Consider the following 22209-nt stretch of genomic DNA (forward strand, 5'->3'; position numbering starts at 1 on the left):
GTGTTTACTGCCACTCTGTGTCTGCTGGGAACAGTAGTACACCGCTCACCCGCCACTGTATAGCATTGTGCTCTGTGTCGCTGCTGGCAATAGTAGTACACTGCTCACCCGCCACTGTATAGCATTTCTGTACTGCCACTGTACTGCTGCCAGTCAGCGTGTACTTTAAGGATAAGTGAAATGAGGAAGAAATCCGGTGAAAGAGGGAGGGGCAAGGGAAGAGGTGTTTCCCCTGATGGTTCACGTACAGGCCACAGGGGAGCACCCAAGAAAACCCACTCAATACCGCCCATGTTGTCCAGGACAACAACCCTCACAGATCCAAAAGAACAGGACCAGATAATTACTTGGATGACCTCTCAAGCGTCCAGCAGTGGGTTAAGCAGCACCAGCACATCACGCACAAGGTCCGAGTCCTCAGCCAGTTACAAGGAGCCAGTGGGCACAAAGCTGACACAACCGGCAGCGACACCCCGCACACAACTGCCAGATAACCAGTCCGATGAATTACCTCAGGATACAATGGGGTATTCGCAGGAGCTATTCCCAGGCCAACAAACTTCCACCTTTGAAAGGTCAATGGAGGAACAGCCAGAAATGTTGTGCCCGGATTCACAACCATTAACTGTGGGAAATGCACCGGGCACTGAAACACAACAAGGCGAGTCCGAGGACTTTGAAACCCAAATCCCAGAGCAAGTTGGGAAGGAGGGGTTGCAATTGCAGGAGGTCGGCCGAGAAGCTCTGGAAGACGACGTTGGCGTGAGCTGCGCAGAGGTTGTTCTGGGGAGCTCTACTCCACGGCGGCGGCCCCCCACAATGACATATGACGAGTTTGAGGAGATGGAAGAGGAGGGTATGGACAATGTGGACATAGACCCAGATTTTGTTTGTGAACGAGAACATCGCCGTCGTAGCAGCAGCACAGATGAGTCTGTTGAAGAACCCACTGCTGCACGAGTTCGCCTTGTGCCACAAGGTAGGCGGCGCGCAATTTCAGGCACCACAAGCGTGGAAGTTCAAGTGAGAGGCAAAAGAGGCGCAAACAGAAATCGCCAGCAAGGCAGGTGCTCCAAAGTCTGGGCTTTCTTTGAAGACTGCACTGAGGATGTTACCATGGCGATTTGCAAGGTGTGCAAGACCCGCCTGAGCAGGGGGAAAAGTATTAACAACCTCTCCACCACCAGCATGAGCTGCCACATGCTATCCAAACATCCCACTCTGTGGGCAAACTCGACAGGACAGGGTACCAGCAACACTGCCTCCCTTGGGTTCACCAGACTCACCACCAGACCCGCCTCAGCAGCAGCAGTAGCCCAGCCATTGCGTGGTTCACAACATTCACAAACATCAGACGACGCTGACACTGTCACTTTCCGGAGTAGTGCTCTTGAGGTCTCCCAGTCTTCACCAAACACAACAACCAACAGCCCTTCAGTGTGCAGCCCTACGGTTCAGTTGTCTGTCTCGGAGATGTTGGAGCGCAAGAGGAAATTGCCAGCAAATGACCCCCGGGCCGTGGCAGTAACAGCCAGCATAGCCAAGCTTCTGGCCTGCGAAATGCTGCCATATCGAGTGGTGGAGACAAACAGCTTCAAGGGCATGATGTCAGTGGCCATCCCACGTTACGTGGTTCCCAGCCGCTACCACTTTGCGCGCTCTGCAGTGCCTGAGTTGCATGAGCACGTGGTCAGCAAAATAACCCGAAGCTTGAAGAATGCCGTTGCCTGCAAGGTTCACCTCACCACTGACACCTGGACGAGTGCGTTCGGCCAGGGTCGATACATCTCCCTTACCGCGCACTGGGTGAACCTTGTGGAGCCTGGCAGCGATTCCTCACCTGCTACGGCGCGGGTGTTGCCCACGCCGCAAACAGCTGCACCGCCGTCCCTCCCACTGGATAACAACAGCAGCACCTACCTCTCTGACTCCTTCTCCTCCAACGCATCTCAAAGCTGTACCTCATCCGGAAACGCTAACCCAGCAGCAGTAGGATCGTGGAAGCAGTGCAGCACAGCTGTTGGCATGCGTCAGCAAGCGTTGCTGAAGCTGATCTGCCTTGGAGATAAGCAGCACACAGGGGAGGAAATTTGGAGGGGAATAAAGGAACAGACGGATTTGTGGCTGGCACCGCTGGACCTGAAACCGGGCATGGTTGTGTGTGATAATGGGAGTAATCTCATTCGCGCTTTAAGGTTGGCTAAGCTGACACACATCCCTTGCCTGGCGCACGTGATGAATCTAGTAGTTCAGCGGTTCCTGAAGACATACCCAGGCGTGGCCGATCTTCTGTTGAAGGTGCGACGAGTGGCCAAACATTGTAGAAATTCAAGTACTGCTTCGGGGGCACTCGCCAAGATGCAGGAGCGCTTCAATCTCCCCCACCATCGCTTGCTGTGTGATGTCCCTACGCGCTGGAATTCTACGCTGCACATGCTAGCCCGCTTTTGCGAGCAGAAGAGTGCAGTGGTCCAGTACATGACGGCGCAGTACCGAGGCGCATCCGGCCAGCTGCCAAGCTTCTTTGGATCCGATTGGGCCAACATGTTGGACCTCTGCCAAGTCCTCCAAAATTTTGAGCAATCCACGTTGCTTGTGAGCAGTGACAACTCTTCAGTCAGCATTACCATACCACTGCTGTGTTTACTGAAGAGGTCAATGTTGAAAATCAAGGAAACAGCTGTCATGATGCAACTGGGGGAATCTGAAGGAGAAAACGATCAGTGTGATGGTACCAACATCAGGCCATCCGCCTCAGGAAACGCTGGCCCCAGCAGCTATGACGAAGAAGAGGAGGAGGAACAGCTGGAGTTGGAGCAGGAATTTCCTGCCACCACTGACGAGGGCCAGAGCGGTGCACGTTGGACTTCCACAATTCAGCGCGAATGGTCAGCAGAAGCAGACCAGGAAGAAGGTGACGACTATGATGCATCACAACAACTATCACAACGCTCACAAGAGGATGATGAGGATTCTGGTAGGACTCTGGCACACATGGCTCAATTCATGCTAGACTGCATTGAACGCGACCCACGCATTGTGCGCATTCTGGACAACACCAATTACTGGGTTTATACCCTTCTGGATCCACGGTACAAACACAATGTTCCAAAACTGCTTGAAGAAAGAGTCAGACAGGTCAAAATGGAAGAATACCAGCAGGCCCTTGTGGAGACTTTAGAGAGGAGATTGACATCCTCCCCCTCCTCTAGCCAGTTGTACGCCGACAGACTGACTTCCGCAAACCCAGGACGACCAGGAGGGCAGCAAACAACACAAGCCGCAGCTAGTGCCCAAAAGGGAATGGTATCGGCAGTGTCCTTGGAGTGGGAAAATTTTCTGACACCCATGCAGCAGCAGCCCACTGAACAGCAAGCGTGCAGATCCACCTCCAACACCGATCGCCTGGAGAAGATGGTCAAGGACTACATGTCAGATGGCGTAGCTGTGTCGAACAATCCATCTGCACCCTTCAACTATTGGGTATCGAAGCTAGACACCTGGCACGAACTGGCAATGTACGCAATAGAGGTGCTGGCTTGCCCGGCAGCCAGTGTTATGTCGGAACGCTGTTTCAGTGCTGCCGGAGGCATCGTCACAGATCGGCGTATCCGCCTCTCCACAGAAAATGCAGACCGTCTGACTCAAATTAAAATGAATCAATCCTGGATTGGAAACGACTACGCAACACTCCAGGACCACAACCAAGTAACATGACCAATGAACATCTGGGATGGTTTAGCGTTTCCGGTCCCTGTTTATTGAACCTCTCATCTGTATTACATTTATGACTGCATGGCGGCAAAAAGCATTGCTGCTATATCCGCACGCTTTTTGTCCTCATGCAAGGCCTGGGTTGTTGTGTCTCAAAAAGCATGGCCTTCTCCTCCTGCGCCTGCTCCTGTTCCATCACGTGTGCTGCTGCTGCTGCTGGGTTAGCGTTGCCGGTCCCTGTTTATGGAACCTCTTCTCTTTATTACATTTATGACTGCATGGCGGTAAAAAGCATGCTATCCGCACGCTTCTTGTCCTCATGCAAGGCCTGGGTTGTTGTGTCTCAAAGCGTGGCCTTCTCCTCCTGCGCCTCCTCCTGAGTCCTGTTCCATCACGTGTGCTGCTGCTGCTGCTGGGTTAGCGTTACCGGTCCCTGTTTATGGAACCTCTTCTCTTTATTACATTTATGACTGCATGGCGGTAAAAAGCATGCTATCCGCACGCTTCTTGTCCTCATGCAAGGCCTGGGTTGTTGTGCCTCAAAAAGCGTGGCCTTCTCCTCCTGCGCCTCCTCCTGTTCCATCACGTGTGCTGCTGCTGCTGCTGCTGCGTTAGCGTTACCGGTCCCTGTTTATGGAACCTCTTCTCTTTATTACATTTATGACTGCATGGCGGTAAAAAGCATGCTATCCGCACGCTTCTTGTCCTCATGCAAGGCCTGGGTTGTTGTGTCTCAAAGCTTGGCCTTCTCCTCCTGCGCCTCCTCCTGAGTCCTGTTCCATCACGTGTGCTGCTGCTGCTGCTGGGTTAGCGTTACCGGTCCCTGTTTATGGAACCTCTTCTCTTTATTACATTTATGACTGCATGGCGGTAAAAAGCATGCTATCCGCACGCTTCTTGTCCTCATGCAAGGCCTGGGTTGTTGTGCCTCAAAAAGCGTTGCCTTCTCCTCCTGCGCCTCCTCCTGTTCCATCACGTGTGCTGCTGCTGCTGCTGCTGGGTTAGCGTTACCGGTCCCTGTTTATGGAACCTCTTCTCTTTATTACATTTATGACTGCATGGCGGTAAAAAGCATGCTATCCGCACGCTTCTTGTCCTCATGCAAGGCCTGGGTTGTTGTGTCTCAAAGCGTGGCCTTCTCCTCCTGCGCCTCCTCCTGAGTCCTGTTCCATCACGTGTGCTGCTGCTGCTGGGTTAGCGTTACCGGTCCCTGTTTATGGAACCTCTTCTCTTTATTACATTTATGACTGCATGGCGGTAAAAAGCATGCTATCCGCACGCTTCTTGTCCTCATGCAAGGCCTGGGTTGTTGTGTCTCAAAGCTTGGCCTTCTCCTCCTGCGCCTCCTCCTGAGTCCTGTTCCATCACGTGTGCTGCTGCTGCTGCTGGGTTAGCGTTACCGGTCCCTGTTTATGGAACCTCTTCTCTTTATTACATTTATGACTGCATGGCAGTAAAAAGCATGCTATCCGCACGCTTCTTGTCCTCATGCAAGGCCTGGGTTGTTGTGCCTCAAAAAGCGTGGCCTTCTCCTTCTGCGCCTCCTCCTGTTCCATCACGTGTGCTGCTGCTGCTGCTGCTGCTGCTGGGTTAGCGTTACCGGTCCCTGTTTATGGAACCTCTTCTCTTTATTACATTTATGACTGCATGCAGGGGCGTAGCAGTAGGGGGTGCAGAGGTAGCAGCCGCATCGGGGCCCTTGGGCCAGAGGGGCCCCGAAGGGTCCACCCTCTATCACAGTATAAGCTCTCTTTTGTTCCTGTACTGGTAATAATCACTTCTATAGATGCTTTGAATAGTAGTAATCCTTAACACACGGTTCCCCATTCCCTTCTTGCAGCTGGCAGGTTTTAGTGCACCGTATCAATTGTTATGTATAGAGTGCTTGGGGGCCCCATGTTAAACTTGCACCGGGGCCCACAGCTCCTTAGCTATGCCACTGACTGCATGGCGGTAAAAAGCATGTTACCTGTGCAAAGAAACATGACATTTTCAGCATTTAAAAGACAGTTTTTCCTTTGAAACTTTACAATCAATTTTATCAAAAAATATAAGCTCTTTTTCAAATATTTTTTTTCCTCTTGTACCCACTCCCAAGGTGCACATACCCTGTAAATTTGGGGTATGTAGCATGTAAGGAAGCTTTACAAAGCACAAAAGTTCGGGTCCCCATTGACTTCCATTATGTTCTGAGTTCGGCTCGAACACCCGAACATCTCGGCCATGTTCGGCCTGTTCGGCCCGAACCCGAACATCTAGATGTTCGCCCAACACCAGTTCACAGTAATGGAGGTGCATGATCAGGTAGGACACAAAAGGAGGAGGACCCTGCCCAAAGGCTTACAATCTAGAGGGAGAGGTAAGGACACGAGAGGTAGGGGATCGGAATTCAGCTGTGGGTTTAGAGCAATTGTGAGGGGGGGTAGGCCAGAGTGAAAAGGTGAGTTTTGAGGGCTTTCTTGAAGATGTTGAAGGAGGGGGCTGCCCTAATTATTGTAACTTCCTGCATGCACATGCAGGCTTTGCATTACCATGTATGTCCTGTCTCCATTGCAGGTCACACTTCACATAAAGCATGTGTTATGCAGCGCACACAGTGTGCATCCAGACTAACTTGCAAGAAACTTTACCCTCCAAAAATACAATAATGCTGAGGGGAATAAAAGGGTGTGTGGTAAGAAACGTAAAGGATACCTGAAGTGACATGAGATAGACATGGGTATGTACAGTGCCTAGCACACAAATAACTATGCTGTGTTCCTTCTTTTTCTTTCTCTGTCTGAAAGAGTTAAATATCAGGTATGTAAGTGGCTGACTCAGACAGGAAGGGACTACAGTGTGACCCTCACTGATAAGAAATTCCAACTATAAAACACTTTCCTAGCAGAAAATGGCTTCTGAGAGTAAGAAAGAGATAAAAAGGGAAATTTCTTATCAGTGACGGTCACACTGTAGTCACTTCCTGTATGAGTCAGACTGAGTCAGCCACTTACATACCTGATATTAACTCTTTCAGACGGAAAGAAAAAAAGGAACACAGCATAGTTGTTAGTGTGTTTGGCACTGTACATACACATGTCTATCTCATCATGTCACCTCGGGTATCCTTTGAAGGAGTGCTCTGGTATCTGTAAAAAAGCTAAATCTGACACTTACCTGGGGCTTCTATCGGCCCCCTGCAGCTGTCATGTCCCGTGTTGTCCACCTCCGATTCTCCGTTCCCCGCTGCTGGTAACCTGCTAATTCGTCTAATTGACGAATAGAACTGCAGCTTTGCGGCCTTGACAGCGCGCGTCATCGGGAGCTTTCTGCGCGTGGAGTGCGCAGTCCTGGCCCACCTCAAGCTCTCCACGTCGCCACTCCTAGACCCCTTTCGGTTTGCATACAGAGCAAACAGGTCCACTGATGACACGATCAATATCTGCCTAGAGCTCATCAATGACCACCTTGATAGGCCAGACACGCTAGAATACTACTTCTGGACTTCAGCTCGGCCTTTAACACCATCTGTCCACGCATTCTCCAACGGGTCCTAGCTGCACTTGGAGTCCACCCAAGTCTACAACTCTGGATAACAGACTTTCTTAGCAACAGGTCCCAAGTCGTCAGACTGGGCGATATCCACTCTCAAGCTGCGATCACGAACACAGGAGCTCCTCAAGGCTGCGTACTGTCACCACTGCTGTTCTCCCTCTACACGAACAACTGCAGGTCCGAGGCAGACTCTGTCAAGGTTATCAAGTTTGCTGATGATACCACCATCGTTGGCCTTGTCACCAAGGATGATGTCCAGGAGTACCGTCAGCAGGTGCAGAGAATTTGCAATTGGAGCAAAGAGAACAGGCTGGTGCTTAACACTGCAAAGACCATGGAGTTAATCATCGACTTCAGGAACGCTGCTCCCACCCCACCCCCAATTTACATTGGCGGCAAGGAGGTAACCAGAGTGCCCTGCGCCCGGCTTCTAAGTACTACCATCTCCAGTGGCCTCAGCTGGAAGCCCAACATCACTGCCACCCAATGTAAAGCCCAACAAAGACTCTTCTTCCTCCACCAGCTGAAAAAGTTCGGCATGACTCAAGAAATTCTAACCAACTTTTACTCTGCCACCATTGAGTCGATTCTCTGCTCTTCCATCTTGGTGTGGTATGCTGGCGCCACTGTCAATGATAGGGACAAACTACAGAGGGTCATCAGGTCAGCGGAGAGGATCCTTGGGTGCCCCCTCCCCTCACTTGCCCTACTACACAGCAAAAGACTAAAAACCAGGGCACTGAGGATTGCAAATGACTCCTCACACCCAGGCCACCGCTACTTCAGCATTCTGCCCTTGGGACGGAGGCTACGAGCCATCTCCACTAAAACCACGAGACATAGGAACTCGTTCTTCCCCTCGGCAGTCAACCTAAACTCCCTCCACGTTCTACCATCAAAGCGAGCTTCAACGAGCGGCGAGGCCGGCGACGCTACGGCCGAACAGCCGACCAGCCCATAAGACTGACTATCGACATCGTAGGGACACACTGGGATTGTGATGTGTTTTTTTTTTTACAATGTTGTGTTAATCTGATATCTGTGGTGCCTCCTTCTATGCACTCTCTCTTTCCTTCTTTCTCTTTCTATGCACTCTTCCTGAGCCATTGTATTGTATTGTGCCAAAAACAATTCCGGGCATGTCCCCTCATGCTTGGCGAAATCAATGATTCTGATTGTACTGGACCTGCGCAGTAAGGTCCCAATGACGCGCGGGAGAGAGCACACACACGGCCGCGCAGCCGCAGTTCTATTCATCTAGTTAGATGAATAGTTAGCGGGTTACCAGCAGCGGGGAACGGAGCATCGGAGGAGGACAACACGGGACATGACAGCTGCAGGGGGCCAATAGAAGCCCCAGGTAAGTGTCAGTTTTAGCTTTTTTACAGGTACCAGAGAACTCCTTTAAGCTGAGGTGAGGTCCGCCTACAGGAGGGGCTTGGGAGGTCTTCTGGGCATACAGTAAGTCACTTTTGGCAGAGTCCTGGGACCTCGATTCATTTGAATAGAGTGATTACAGTGTTCGAAAGAGGTGGCAGGAAGTGAGCATAGCTGTTTCACTGGAAAGCCGATCCAGTCAGCATCCCGTTGAACGCAACATTACCAACAGCTGGAGTCTGTGGAGTTCTCTCCAGCAAGCATCCTGCTGAATTGTATTTATGGTGTGACACCGATCAGGATATTGTTCATTTTTTTTTTGTTTTTTTAAGTTTTATTTTTTAATAATATATCAGAATAGATTTTATTTGCCAAGTACAGGATCGTACAAGAAATTGTTGGCAATACAGAGCAGCAAACCTTCAGGACAGGCGTACCTATGAGATCACTCCACGTAAAGCATGCGATACGCAACGCACACAGTGTGAATCCAGACTAACTTGCAAGAAACTTCACCCGCCACAAATCCAACAATTCTGAGGGGGGGAAAAGGGGGTTAAAGGGGTTCTCTGGTACCTGTAAAAAAAAAAAAAAGCTAAAACTGATACTTACCCGGGGTTTCTATCGGCCCCCTGCAGCTGTCATGTCCCGCCGTCCTCCTCCAATGCTCCGTTCCCCGCCGCCGGTAACCTGCTAATTATTCATCTAATTGACGAATAGAACTGCAGCTTTGCGGCTGTGACCGTGCGCGCCATCGGAAGCTTACTGCGCAGGCGCAGTACGAAATTTCTTGTACTGCACCGGCGCAGTAAACTCCTGATGAAGTGCGGGAGAGAGTATGTGCACGGCTGCGCAGCCGGAGTTCTATTCGTCTAGTTAGAGGAATAATTAGCAGTTTTAGCTTTTTACAGGTACCAGAGAACTCCTTTAAGCTGAGGTGAGCTCCGCCTACAGGAGGGGCTTAGGAGGTCTTCTGGCCATACAGTAAGTCACTTTTGGCAGAGTGCTGGGACCTCTATTCATTTGAATAGAGTGATTACAGCATTGGAAAGAGGTGGCAGGAAGTGAGTATAGTTCTTTCACTGGAAAGCCGATCCAGTCAGCATCCTGTTGGAACGCAACATTAGCAACAGCTGGTGTCCGTGGCATTTTCTCCAGCATCCTGCTGAATTGTATTTATGGTGTGACACCTATCAGGGAATTGTTCATTTTTATTTTAATTTTTTAAGTTTTATTTTTTTAGTAATGTATCAGAATATATTTTATTCGCCAAGTACAGGATCGTACAAGGAATTGTTGTTGGCAGTTCATAGCAGCAAACCTTCAGGACAGGCGTACCTATGAAGTCGCCGCCGGGAGACTTGGGCGCAGGATACAGCCGGTATATGGCTCACAATTACTATTCCCCCTCCAGGTCCACGTGGATGGTGGGGAATGATGTAATTCAGCTTCCAGCTATTGCTGGCGGCCGAATCACAGTGCTTTAAAACTAACTTCAGGTCTGATTTGTGACGGCGCTGAAAGTTACTCACTGTGTGCTGCTATAGCCGTAATTTCTATTGCGGTCTATGGTGGCGCCGGCTGCGCCCAAATCTCCTGTGCTGTAAACGATGTGTTCGCAAGACAGAAACATAAAAGAATAGAGAACATATTAAGATACTACATTGAACAATACACATTACAATGCAATACAAGAATGGGGAACATACTGCAATAAAACAAACAATTTACAATCCCATACAGTTAACAATACACATTCGGGGCGCAGTGTGGATAGCAAGCTGCAGAGTGAGTAGCTGGATTAGGAGAGGGGGGGAGGCTGAGTTTAGGACCAGGACAGCTTAGGGGAAACAGAGTTCCTGTGTCTGGAGATCTTGGTGGCGATGGTCCTAATAATACAACGCAAATATTCTAAACAATACATGTCAAATAGAGATGGCCCGAACATCAAATGTTGGGTTCGCGAACAGCAAACCCAAACATCCACAAATGTTTGTGAATGTGCGAATCGCCCATAGACTTCAATGGGCAGGCAAATTTTAAAACCTACAAAGACTGTTTCTGGCCACAAAAGTGATGGAAAAGTTGATTCAAGGGGTCTAACACCTGGACTGTGGCATGCCAGAGGGGGATCCATGCTAAAAATCCCACCAAAAATTATGGAGTTAAGGCAGTGTTTCGTGTTTTAATCGCTAAAGGCCAGAAATAATGCACTGGAGTGGTACTCTGTACCTGCAACTTAAAGTGGAGCTTCAGCCTAAACAAACATACTGTCATTAAGTTACATTAGTTATGTTAATTAAAATAGATAGGTAATATAATCTCTTACCCACCCTGTTTTAAAAGAACAGTCAAATGTTTGTGATTTCATGAGGGCAGCCATCTTTTTGGTGGAAAGGAGGTGACAGGGAGCATGAGACAGTTCCAACTGTCCTGTGTGCTGATCACCCCTCCCAGTTACGTGCGCTAGACTTCAAATCCCAAATTTAAAAAAAAAATTGCACAAAACAGTAGAACGAGAACAGCAACATCAGAAATTCCATCATGCTTTGCACAGCATCAGGGGAAAAATGCCCGGGCAGATTTATTTTATGGAGCAGAGCTTGGCTTCTGTGCAGCTAAAAATGAGGCTTGGGTAAAAGAAAACAACTAAGTTCTGATGCTGTGAAACTCTTAAAGAAACATCTAGCCTTTTCCGTGCTTCTGAGTAGATTTTTAGTCTGGAGGTTCACTTCAATGAGGCAACAACAATAGCAGTAGTGTGCACACAGCTCTGGATGTCAGTAGGCTGTGGAGTGTCACATACAAAAAAAACCACAGGAGACTGATGTACTAGCCCTCAAAAGGGCTATTTGGGGTGCTTTCAGCAAGTAGTCAGTAAGGAACAAGAACACAGGCCTAGCTAATGCTTTCCCTACCTATCTGCAGCAAGTCTGACCCTGCTCTCACTAACAGCAGCCAGCAGAGAATGAATCCAATATGGCCACCACAAATGCTTTTTAATAGGGGTGTGGAAGGTCCAGGAGGGGGTGCTAGCTGATTGGCTGCCATGTGTCTGCTGCCATGTGTCAAAGTTTACCTCAATGATGATGTATAGGGGGCGGGTCGATCACGCCAAAGGTTCGCTGCGGACGCGAATAGCAGGTATTCACTGGGAACTGTCCGCTGGCGAATAGTTCTGGCCATCTCTAATGTCAAATTGAATATCTTTGCCATATGACATTTGTACAACGTAATAGTCACAGCATTAACTTCTAAACATAGAAACAGTCCTTACAAGGTTGAAGTGAATGAAAAGTAGGGAATTGCATGAATTCAAACATAAATCATTTAATGAGGGAAAATATCAGTAGTATAAATTTCTATATTTATACAAGAATCAAGATTATGAACTGATAAACAACTAGATTGCTTCACCCAGGGACAGAGGCCGAGCATCCCAACAAAGATAGATAAAGGTCTACATTAGAGATGGCCAGAACTGTTTGCGGGTGGACAGTTCCCGGCGAATTTTCTCTGTTCGTGTCCGCGGTAAACAGCGAAAATTTGTCTTGTTCGACCCGCCCCCTATACATCATCATTGAGATACACTTTTACCCCTTATCTCACAGTCAGCAGACACATGGCAGCCAATCAGCTAGCACTCCCTCCTGGACCCCCTATAAAAAAACAGTTGCAGTGGCCATATTGGATTCATTCTCTGGCTGCTGACTGTTAGTGAGAGCAGGGACAGACTTGCTGCAGATAGGTAGGGATAGCATTAGGTAGGCCTGTGTTCTTATTCCTCACTGACTACTTGCTGAAAGCATCCCAAATAGCCCTTTTGAGAGCTAGTACATCGGTCTCCTGATTTTTTGTGTGTGTGTGACATTCCACAGCCCACTGACACCCAGAGATGTGCACACTAATGCTACTTGTTGCCTCATTAAGTTGCAAGCACAGAGAACCACTCCAGTGCATTATTTTTCACTGTATTCTGAAAGTACTTTTGCATTTCTCTATGTGTGACACTCCACAGCCCACTGACACCCATAGCTGTGTGCACACTACTGCTGTTACTACATTAAGTTGCAGGCACAGAGTACCACTCCAGTGCATTATTTTTCACTGTATTCTTATAGTACTATTGCATTTCTTTGTGTGTGACACTCCATAGCCCACTGACACCCAGAGCTGTGCACACTACTGCTATTGTTGCTACATTAAGTTTCACGCACAGGGTACCACTCCAGTGCATTATTTGTAGGAATGTACTATGATTTCTGCCCTTTAGGGTTTAAAACACGACTGCGTCAACTCCGTAATTTTTTTTTTTTGGTAACACTGTTTTTTTATTAAAGAATGATGCAGCTTACATAGATCAATTAAAACATTTGAACAGCTTATTATTATCCAATGTATACGGTGATAACATTGTGAAAGTAGAGTATGATGCATTTTCATAACAGGTACCTATACGATTGATTCGTATTAGAACAAGTGAGAACAATAACACAAGGGTAAAAAATAAAGAGAAATATAAAAGTAATTACATAAAGAAGAGTCATAGTATATGCATTATATTGTAGGTCAAAAGATAGTTTTTGAGTTTGGTCTGGTCTGCCCTCATTTTTTTATTGTGTAGTCATATATCTAGGGAATAGTATATAGGTCCCATAGCAGATTTACATCATTTGTATATTCAGAGTCCTACTGTTCTAGTGTCATCTAGTAGGGTGGATACCTCTCGATATGCTGTTGGGATTATCCGACTTTATGATATCAGGGGGGATATCATTCGAGAAATAAAGTTCCCATGAATTCCATACTTTTTCATATTGGGGTTCAGTATCCCTAAGAAGAGCTGTAAGATATTCCATAAGTTTAGTCCACTGTAATTTAGCTATGATTTTAGGTGTAGTTGGGGCCTCGACACTGCGCCACTGTGATGCTATAGCTAATCTTGTGGCCGTTAGTATACAGTGGTGTGAAAAACTATTTGCCCCCTTCCTGATTTCTTATTCTTTTGCATGTTTGTCACACTTAAATGCTTCTGCTCATCAAAAACCGTTAACTATTAGTCAAAGATAACATAATTGAACACAAAATGCAGTTTTAAATGATTGTTTTTATTATTTAGTGAGAAAAAAACCTCAAAACCTACATGGCTCTGTGTGAAAAAGAAATTGCCCCCTGAACCTAATAACTGGTTGGGCCACCCTTAGCAGCAATAACTGCAATCAAGCGTTTGCGATAACTTGCAACGAGTCTTTTACAGCGCTCTGGAGGACTTTTGGCCCACTCATCTTTGCAGAATTGTTGTAGTGGGCGGGGCTACAACCTGCAATGTGTTCTGAGCGTCTCCGTGGTCCATGAACTCTCAGCCGGAAGGGATTGCCTAAGTGGAATAGCACACCGCTACTCCCCGCTGCGGACGCACGGCTGGGTTGAGAGGCTGGTGGGTGAAGACAGCCCCTTAAACGGACATCTGAGAACCCTGAATGGTGGCAGCGCGGTGAGACCGGTGAGGTACCGATCGCTGTAATCCAGCTTAGTGATGCGGCTGTACAAAATACGGGAACTCTCAATGAGCTGAGGATCAAGTTCATGCAGCAGACCTGGCTACCTCTGTCTCCCCACTCTGAGGATATCGTAGTAGGTACCGGTACCAGTGTGGATGAGGGGTGCTTGTGGTATGCTGGGTTGTGCTTGAACGGAGCGCTCCACATGTATTTTAATTGTTTTTAGGACGGAGGTGTTCTGTTTATGTATAAGTGAGTACAATAAAGCATTTTGATATATTGGTATCCCCAGGGTGGTCACAATTATTTAGTTGAGGTAGGAATTGCAGACCCTTGTGACCTCCCCCTACTACGGTTTGGTGTGGGACCATCAAGCTAAGGGTGAGATAGACAGTATTCGAGTTTGTAGTATCGTAGTTGGGGCCTCGACACTGCGCCACTGTGATGCTATAGCTAATCTTGTGGCCGTTAGTATATGTGTGGCAAGTTTCATAGAGTGTCGTCTAGAACCAGAGACCGGTTTGCCCAGCAGCATATCAATAGGATCCAAGGGAATGGAGATATTGGTTATCCTCAATATTAGAGCTTGTATATCGACCCAGAGTGGTTGTATAATTGGGCAAAACCAAAAGATGTGTTCTAGCGTGCCCAAATTATTGCAGCCCCTCCAGCAATTGCTTGAGACATCGGGATACATTTTTGACAACATGTCAGGAGTTCTGTACCAGCGAAATAGTATCTTATAGATATTTTCCTTCACTTGGCTGCACATCGAGGTTTGTTTAGCATTGTCCCATATAGCTATCCAATCGTCCACTGTCAGAGGCTGACCAATAACATGTTCCCATTTAGACATATAAGGATGATTTGGTTTGAGTTTACCCGATTTATCTAAAAGCAGTGTATATATTGAAGAGATTAGACCCTTTTGGTGCCCCCTAGTGTCACAAATACGTTCAAACAGGGTATGGGTAGGTATAGGAGTCATTCCTTTAGTATAGGTTTTTAGAAAGTGGTAAATTTGGTTATACTCCATATGAGTTTGTGTGGTGAATGTTATTTTTTCCTCTAATTTACTTTTCGTAATGAGTTTACCAGTAAGAGTATCTGTCCATTTACCAAGAGTATAATATTTAAAAGTAAACCATCTTCCCATAAAGTCTTCAGCAGTCCCTGGAAGAAAGGAGGGGTTGCCTAAGATCGGGTATAAAGGGGATATTGAGGATCTGAGATTAGCTGTTTGTGCTGTAGCTTTCCAAATTTGTAGAGTAAATTTGATAGTGGGTAGCATTTGTATTGTGGGGATTTTGGGGGGGGGGGTTGAGACCATATTAGAGCCGATAAGGAGATTGGGTATATACTTTTTGCTTCTATGAAGCCCCATTTAGTATGAACCGTAAAGTCGGACCATTCTGGCAGTTGTCGTAGATGAGCCGCCTGATAATAGAGTTTTAAAGATGGTACTCCCAGGCCTCCTTGTTCCCTAGAGGCCATGAGGACAGATGCTCGGACCCTGGGGCGAGAGTTATGCCATATAAATTTCAAGAAGGCTCGTTGCAGTATTTTAAATTGTAAGGGGGGGGACCTGGACAGGGAGAGTTTCAAAAAGGTATAAGATCCGCGGAAGGATATTCATTTTCAGTGAGTAGATCCTACCTATCCAGGATATTTTATATGCCGTCCATTTATGGATGTCTTGTAGAATACAGTGTAATAAGGAGGGAAAATTTGCTTTATATAGGGTAGAATAATTAGGTGTCAGATGGATACCAAGGTATTTAATAGCGTGTGTTTTCCATGCGTAATGAAATGAATGTTTCAGACTGTTTAACATCATTGGGGGTATCTTAATGGGGAGTGCTTCTGTCTTTTCTTTGTTTAATTTAAAGCCTGAAATGGATTCAAACTCCTGTAGGGTGGGCAGGAAAATAAGCGGTTGTTTTAATGTTAGTAGGATATCGTCTGCAAATAGTGAGACCTTGTATTCATGAGAGCCCTGTTTTACCCCTGAAATGTTTGGGTTTTGCCTGATGGCACAGGCCAGGGGTTCAATACTAATAGCAAATAGCAATGGAGATAGGGGGCACCCCTGGCGTGTGCCGTTTTGAATTGGGAAGTTGTGCGGGGAGGCAAATGGGAATTTAACCGAGGTAGATGGAGAGGAGTATAGGAAGTGAATTCATTTTAGGAATTGTCCCTCAAACCCTTGGTGTTCCATAACTTTAAATAAGAAGGGCCATGATAGTCTGTCGAAGGCCTTCTCTGCATCCAAACTAAGGAGCAGAGAAGGCCTTCCAGATCTATTCATTAGTTCTATTAAATTGATGGCTTTTCTAGTGTTGTCACCGGCTTGACGGCCCATTATGAATCCTACCTGATCATTGTTGATTAAGGATGTTAGAATGGGGTTCAATCGATTAGCTAGTACTTTAGTGATTATTTTAAGGTCAGAATTGAGGAGGGATATTGGCCGGTAGCTTTGCGGGAGTTGGGGGTCTTTTCCCTCCTTAGGGATCATAGTAATTAAGGAGTTTAGGAGTGAATGGGGCGAAGGTTTTCCTTCCATTAAACTGTTAGCTAAGTGAGCTAGATGGGGAGCAAGGATATTGGAAAAATTTTTATAATATGAGTATGGTAGGCCATCTGGTCCTGGGGCTTTAGATGAGGGTAATAGTTTAATAACTTCTATGATTTCTGTGGTCATTATTGGGGTGTTTAATTGTTTAATGTTGTCCTCTGTTAATCGTGGTAATGATAGTTGGGCCAAGAATGAGTCAATTTTAGAGGAATTGGTTGCAGGGCATACAGGTTTAGGAAGATTATATAGTTGTGTGTAATAATCTGTAAAGATTTGCGCCACTGTCTGGGGATGGTAATGTACCGTATCATGACTGTCCTTCATAGAATATATATAATGTTGCGAGGATTTCGGATTTAGTTTACGGGCCAAAATAGTATGAGGTTTATTGCCTCTTTCGTAAAATAGTTGTTTTGTCCATCTCAGGCTTTTCTCTAGTTGTGTGCACTGAAGTGTCTGTATCTCATGCTTAATAGTTTGTATCGCAGAATAATTTGTTTGAGTAGGTTCTTTTTTATATAAAGTTTGAGCCTTGGAAAGGGTCGAGTGGAGGGTTGAGAGTTTATGTGTTGCATTTTTTTTTGCGCCTGGTACTCTCTGAAATGAATAATCCTCTTATAAATGCTTTATGGGCTTCCCACATAACCCCAAAAGATGACACTGACTCAATATTTGTTGTAAAATATGATTGCAACTCGTCTGCAAATTGAGATAGCAGGTCCTTATTCTGTAATAAGTTCTCATTCAGCCTCCAAAAAGTTGGTTTGTGACTGTATGAGAAGAGATCTATTTCTGCAGTGACGGCTTGATGATCCGTCCATGCAATTGGTTGGATCTCAGCCGCTTTTAGCAGAGGTATTGTGGTGGCCGTAGTGAAGAGGTAGTCAATACGGGAGTTGGATGCATGGGGGGGGGGAGAAAAAAGTATATTCTATGGAAGTAGGATTAGAAATCCTCCAGATATCTAATAGTCTGTATTGTCTTAAGAGAGTTCTAAATTTACGAGAATTGCGATCATGGGTGGGCCTAGTAGTTGAGCTAGGGGGGATATAGCGGTCTTTAATAGTGGAGAAAGCTAAGTTAAAGTCCCCTCCTAATAAAAGGGTTCCTTCTATAACTTTGAACAATTTTCGAAGGAAAGAGTTTAGGAATGATATTTGGTTATAGAGTTGGGCCGAACCTCCGATTTTAGGTTCGCGAACCCTGTTCGCGAACTTCCGCAAAAGTTTCGGTTCGCGAAAAAGTTCGCGAACCGCAATAGACTTGAATGGGGAGGCGAACTTTCAAAGTTTTAAAAAATTCTATCAACTGGAAAAATGATAGAAAACATGTTTCAAAAGCTCTAATACCTGGAGCCCCACCTAATTGAGTGAAATACACATCACTGCTGGAGGTCCCACCAACCCACCCTCCCTCCCTCCCTCCTCCAAGCAAGGTCCTTTATACCATTTGCCTACCTACACTAATTAGTTATGGGACAGCTGCTACACACTCTGCTAGGCAGATTTTAATCTCCCTCCTCCCCTCCTACCGGAGGGAGGAGGGTCTCTTCTGTCAGGGATTTATACTATTTTAAAAACCAGTATACATCATACCATAGCTGGTACATCATACCATAGCTGGGAATACATACATGAGTATACATCATACCATAGCTGGGGATACATACATGAGTATACATCATACCATAGCTGGGAATCGAACCCAGATCTCACTGTGTGGTGGGCACGTCACTCTAAGCACTGTACCACTACAGAAGTAAGTGAAGCTAGCCTAAAATTTAACATTTATGCTCAATGCAATAGAACCATTAGGTTGCTTAAAGGAGAACTGTAGTGAGAGGTATATGGAGGCTGCCATATTGATTTCCTTTTAAGCTATACCAGTTGCCTGGCAGCCCTGCTGATCTATTTGGCTGCAGTAGTGTGAATCACACCAGAAACAAGCATGCAGCTAATCTTGTCAGATCTTACAGAAATGTCAAACACCAGATCATACCATAGCTGGGAATCAAACCCAGATCTCACTGTGTGGTGGGCACGTCACCCTAAGCACTGTACCACTACAGAAGTAAGTGAAGCTAGCCTAAAATTTAACATTGATGCTCAATGCAATAGAACCATTAGGTTGCTTAAAGGAGAACTGTAGTGAGAGGTATATGGAGGCTGCCATATTGATTTCCTTTTAAGCTATACCAATTGCCTGGCAGCCCTGCTGATCTATTTGGCTGCAGTAGTGTGAATCACACCAGAAACAAGCATGCAGCTAATTTTTCCTTTTAAAATAATACCAGTTGCCTGAATTGCCTGCTGATCCTGTGTCTCTAATACTTTTAGCCACAGCCCCTGAACAAGCATGCAGATCAGGTGCTCTGACTGAAGTCAGACTGGATTAGCTGCATGCTTGTTTCAGGGTGTGATTCAGCCACTATTGCAGTCACAAAGATCAGCTGGACTGCCAGGCAACTGGTATTGTTTACAGGAAACAGCCATATCACTCTCAGTTAAGGTTCCCTTTAAAGGAGAACTGTAGTGAAAGGTATATGGAGGCTACCATATTGATTTCCTTTTAAGCAATACCAGTTACCTGGCTATCCTGCAGATCCTCTGCCTCCAATACTTTTAGCCCTAGACCCTGAACAAGCATGCAGCAGATCTGGTGTTTGACATTTTTGTAAGATCTGACAAGATTAGCTGCATGCTTGTTTCTGGTGTGATTCACACTACTGCAGCCAAATAGATCAGCAGGGCTGCCAGGCAACTGGTATAGCTTAAAAGGAAATCAATATGGCAGCCTCCATATACCTCTCACTACAGTTCTCCTTTAAGCAACCTAATGGTTCTATTGCATTGAGCATAAATGTTAAATTTTAGGCTAGCTTCACTTACTTCTGTAGTGGTACAGTGCTTAGGGTGATGTGTCCACCACACAGTGAGATCTGGGTTCGATTCCAGCTATGGTATGATGTATACTCATGTATACATCATACCACGGGCAGCACGGTGGCGTAGTGGTTAGCGCTCTCGCCTTGCAGCGCTGGGTCCCCGGTTCGTATCCCAGCCAGGGCACCATCTGCAAGGAGTTTGTATGTTCTCCCCGTGTCTGCGTGGGTTTCCTCCGGGTACTCCGGTTTCCTCCCACATCCCAAAAACATACAGATAAGTTAATTGGCTCACCCCTAAAATTGGCCCTAGACTACAGTACTTACACTACATAATACATACATAGACATATGATAATAGTAGGGATTAGATTGTGAGCTCCTTTGAGGGACAGTTAGTGACAAGACAATATATATATATACTGTACAGCGCTGCGTAAGATGTCGGCGCTATATAAATACTAAATAATAATAATAATAATAATGTATTCCCAGCTATGGTATGATGTACCAGCTATGGTATGATGTATACTGGTTTTTAAAATAGTATAATTCCCTGGCAGAAGAGACCCTCCTCCCTCCGGTAGGAGGGAGGAGGGAATAGGTAGAAGGGTAGAAGGGAGGAGGGAGGAATTAAAATCTCCCTAGCAGAGTGTGTACCAGCTGTCCCATAATTAATTAGTGTAGGCAGACAACTGAGTCAAATGGTATAAAGGACCTAGCTTGAAGGGAGGGTGGACGGGTTCTCTAGCACTGAAAGCAGTGTGTTTGACAATAACATGTCTGCTGACAGTGAAATGGAAGCTAAAAATTTTGCTCAATACAGCATTATGGGGCGAATCGAACTTCCGCAAAAGTTCGCCTGATGCAGGCGAACGCGAACCCCCAAAGTTCGCCTGGAACCGTTCGCAGGCGAACCGTTCGGCCCAACTCTATTTGGTTATTGTTGGGGACATATATATTAGCCAGAGTGATGGGCCTTCCTGCTAGAGATCCAATGAGTATTATAAAGTGGCCATTTGGATCAGTAATAGTTTTAGAGATTTGTAGGGGAAAGGTTTTCTTATATATAATAGCTACTCCTGCTTTTTTCTTGGGACCAGAGGCCAGACACACCTCAGAGTATAGCTTGTTGTAGAGACGAGGAGAGTCGTCTTTGCGCAAATGCGTTTCTTGCAAGAAAGCTAAATCAATGTTTAATCTCTTCAGGTCTCTAAACAATGAGAACCTTTTCTGTGGTGTGTTAAGGCCTTTGACATTGAGAGTTAAGAAATTAGCCATAATCGGTATATGCTTGAATATGCACATACCAAGTAAGGGCAGACCAATTAGACCTTTTAGATACCAGATTGTTGATATATGTGTCAACATGACAAACTTTAAGAGTTAGAAAGAAAAATTGACAAAATCATAACATTGTAGAAAGCCAATCATCAGAAATAAAGCCACTTTCAAACCAGCGGCTACATGTACAGGCAGCATAAAACTGCTGCCAAAGTAGAGAACCCCCTGGGTTGGTCAATCGCCATGGCGACTGGTCAAGTCGAGGGAGTATCTCTCGGAGGCACAAACGGGTGACCAAGATGGTACATTGTAAAGTAAGTACCAGAGATAACATCAGTTAAGTGGTTGGGCTCGAATCCACCGCCTATAAGAGGAAGAAAGTAAATGTAACCGGGGAGCTTATGTCTCTAGATTCGAGGGGGCGGTTGCAGGTGTGATAAATATTTGAAGAGTTAGTCCCCAGAGGTATTCACTATAGAGCATTTAAGGATTACAACCAGGGCAGTTAAATTCCAGTTAGTGTAAAGAGAAATCTGAGATGCAGAGTTCAAGTTCGGGCTGGTTGGTCTTCCATCTCCTCAGATCTATCTAGGAATGTGATACTGCGTATGGGGCGTTTGGTCCATTCTGAAATGTGTCGTATTTTCCGTGGTGGTGAGGAAGCCGGTGGGGAGCGGGTCAGAGAGGCAGTGTTAGTAGGGAGCCTGAGGCCTAATTGTTTGAGGAACATGGGAGCGTCATCTAGATCAGAAACAGATAGGATTAGTCCTTGCTTGTTTACAGTGAGGCGGAAGGGAAATCCCCATTTGTATGGGATATTCGCATCTCTGAGAAGCTGTGTTACTGGCTTAAACGCTCTCCTTTTTGCCAGTGTGATTAAGGATAAGTCGTTGTAGATGGCGATCTCTTCCCCTTTAAATGAAACAGTGGAGGTGTTCCTAAGAGCTTTAAAAAGTGCGTCCTTTGCTTCAAAGTAATGCAGCTTAGCTATGATATCCTTAGGTCTTTGTGAACCCGGGTGACGTTCCCTCAGGGATCTATGAGCTCTGTCTATTCTCCACATTTCATCTGGTATGTCAGGGAGGATAGTGTGGAAGAGTTCTTTAAGATATTCATGGATCTGTTCATGTTTTAAGGTCATAGATACCCCCTTGATGCGTATGTTCTGCCTCCTTTCCCTGTTTTCCATGTCTTCCTGTGCTGTACGCAGAAATTTTATGTCTGTTTGCATGAGTTGCTGATCCTCTGTCATTTCAGCCTGCTTTATATTTATAGCTTCCATTTTCTCCTCTAAGGCATGTGTGCGATCCCCCAGCCCTGTGATTTCAGTGCGCAGCTCC

This window comes from Hyperolius riggenbachi, chromosome 2, assembly GCF_040937935.1.
Source record: "Hyperolius riggenbachi isolate aHypRig1 chromosome 2, aHypRig1.pri, whole genome shotgun sequence".
NCBI classification, from domain to species: Eukaryota; Metazoa; Chordata; class Amphibia; order Anura; family Hyperoliidae; genus Hyperolius; species Hyperolius riggenbachi.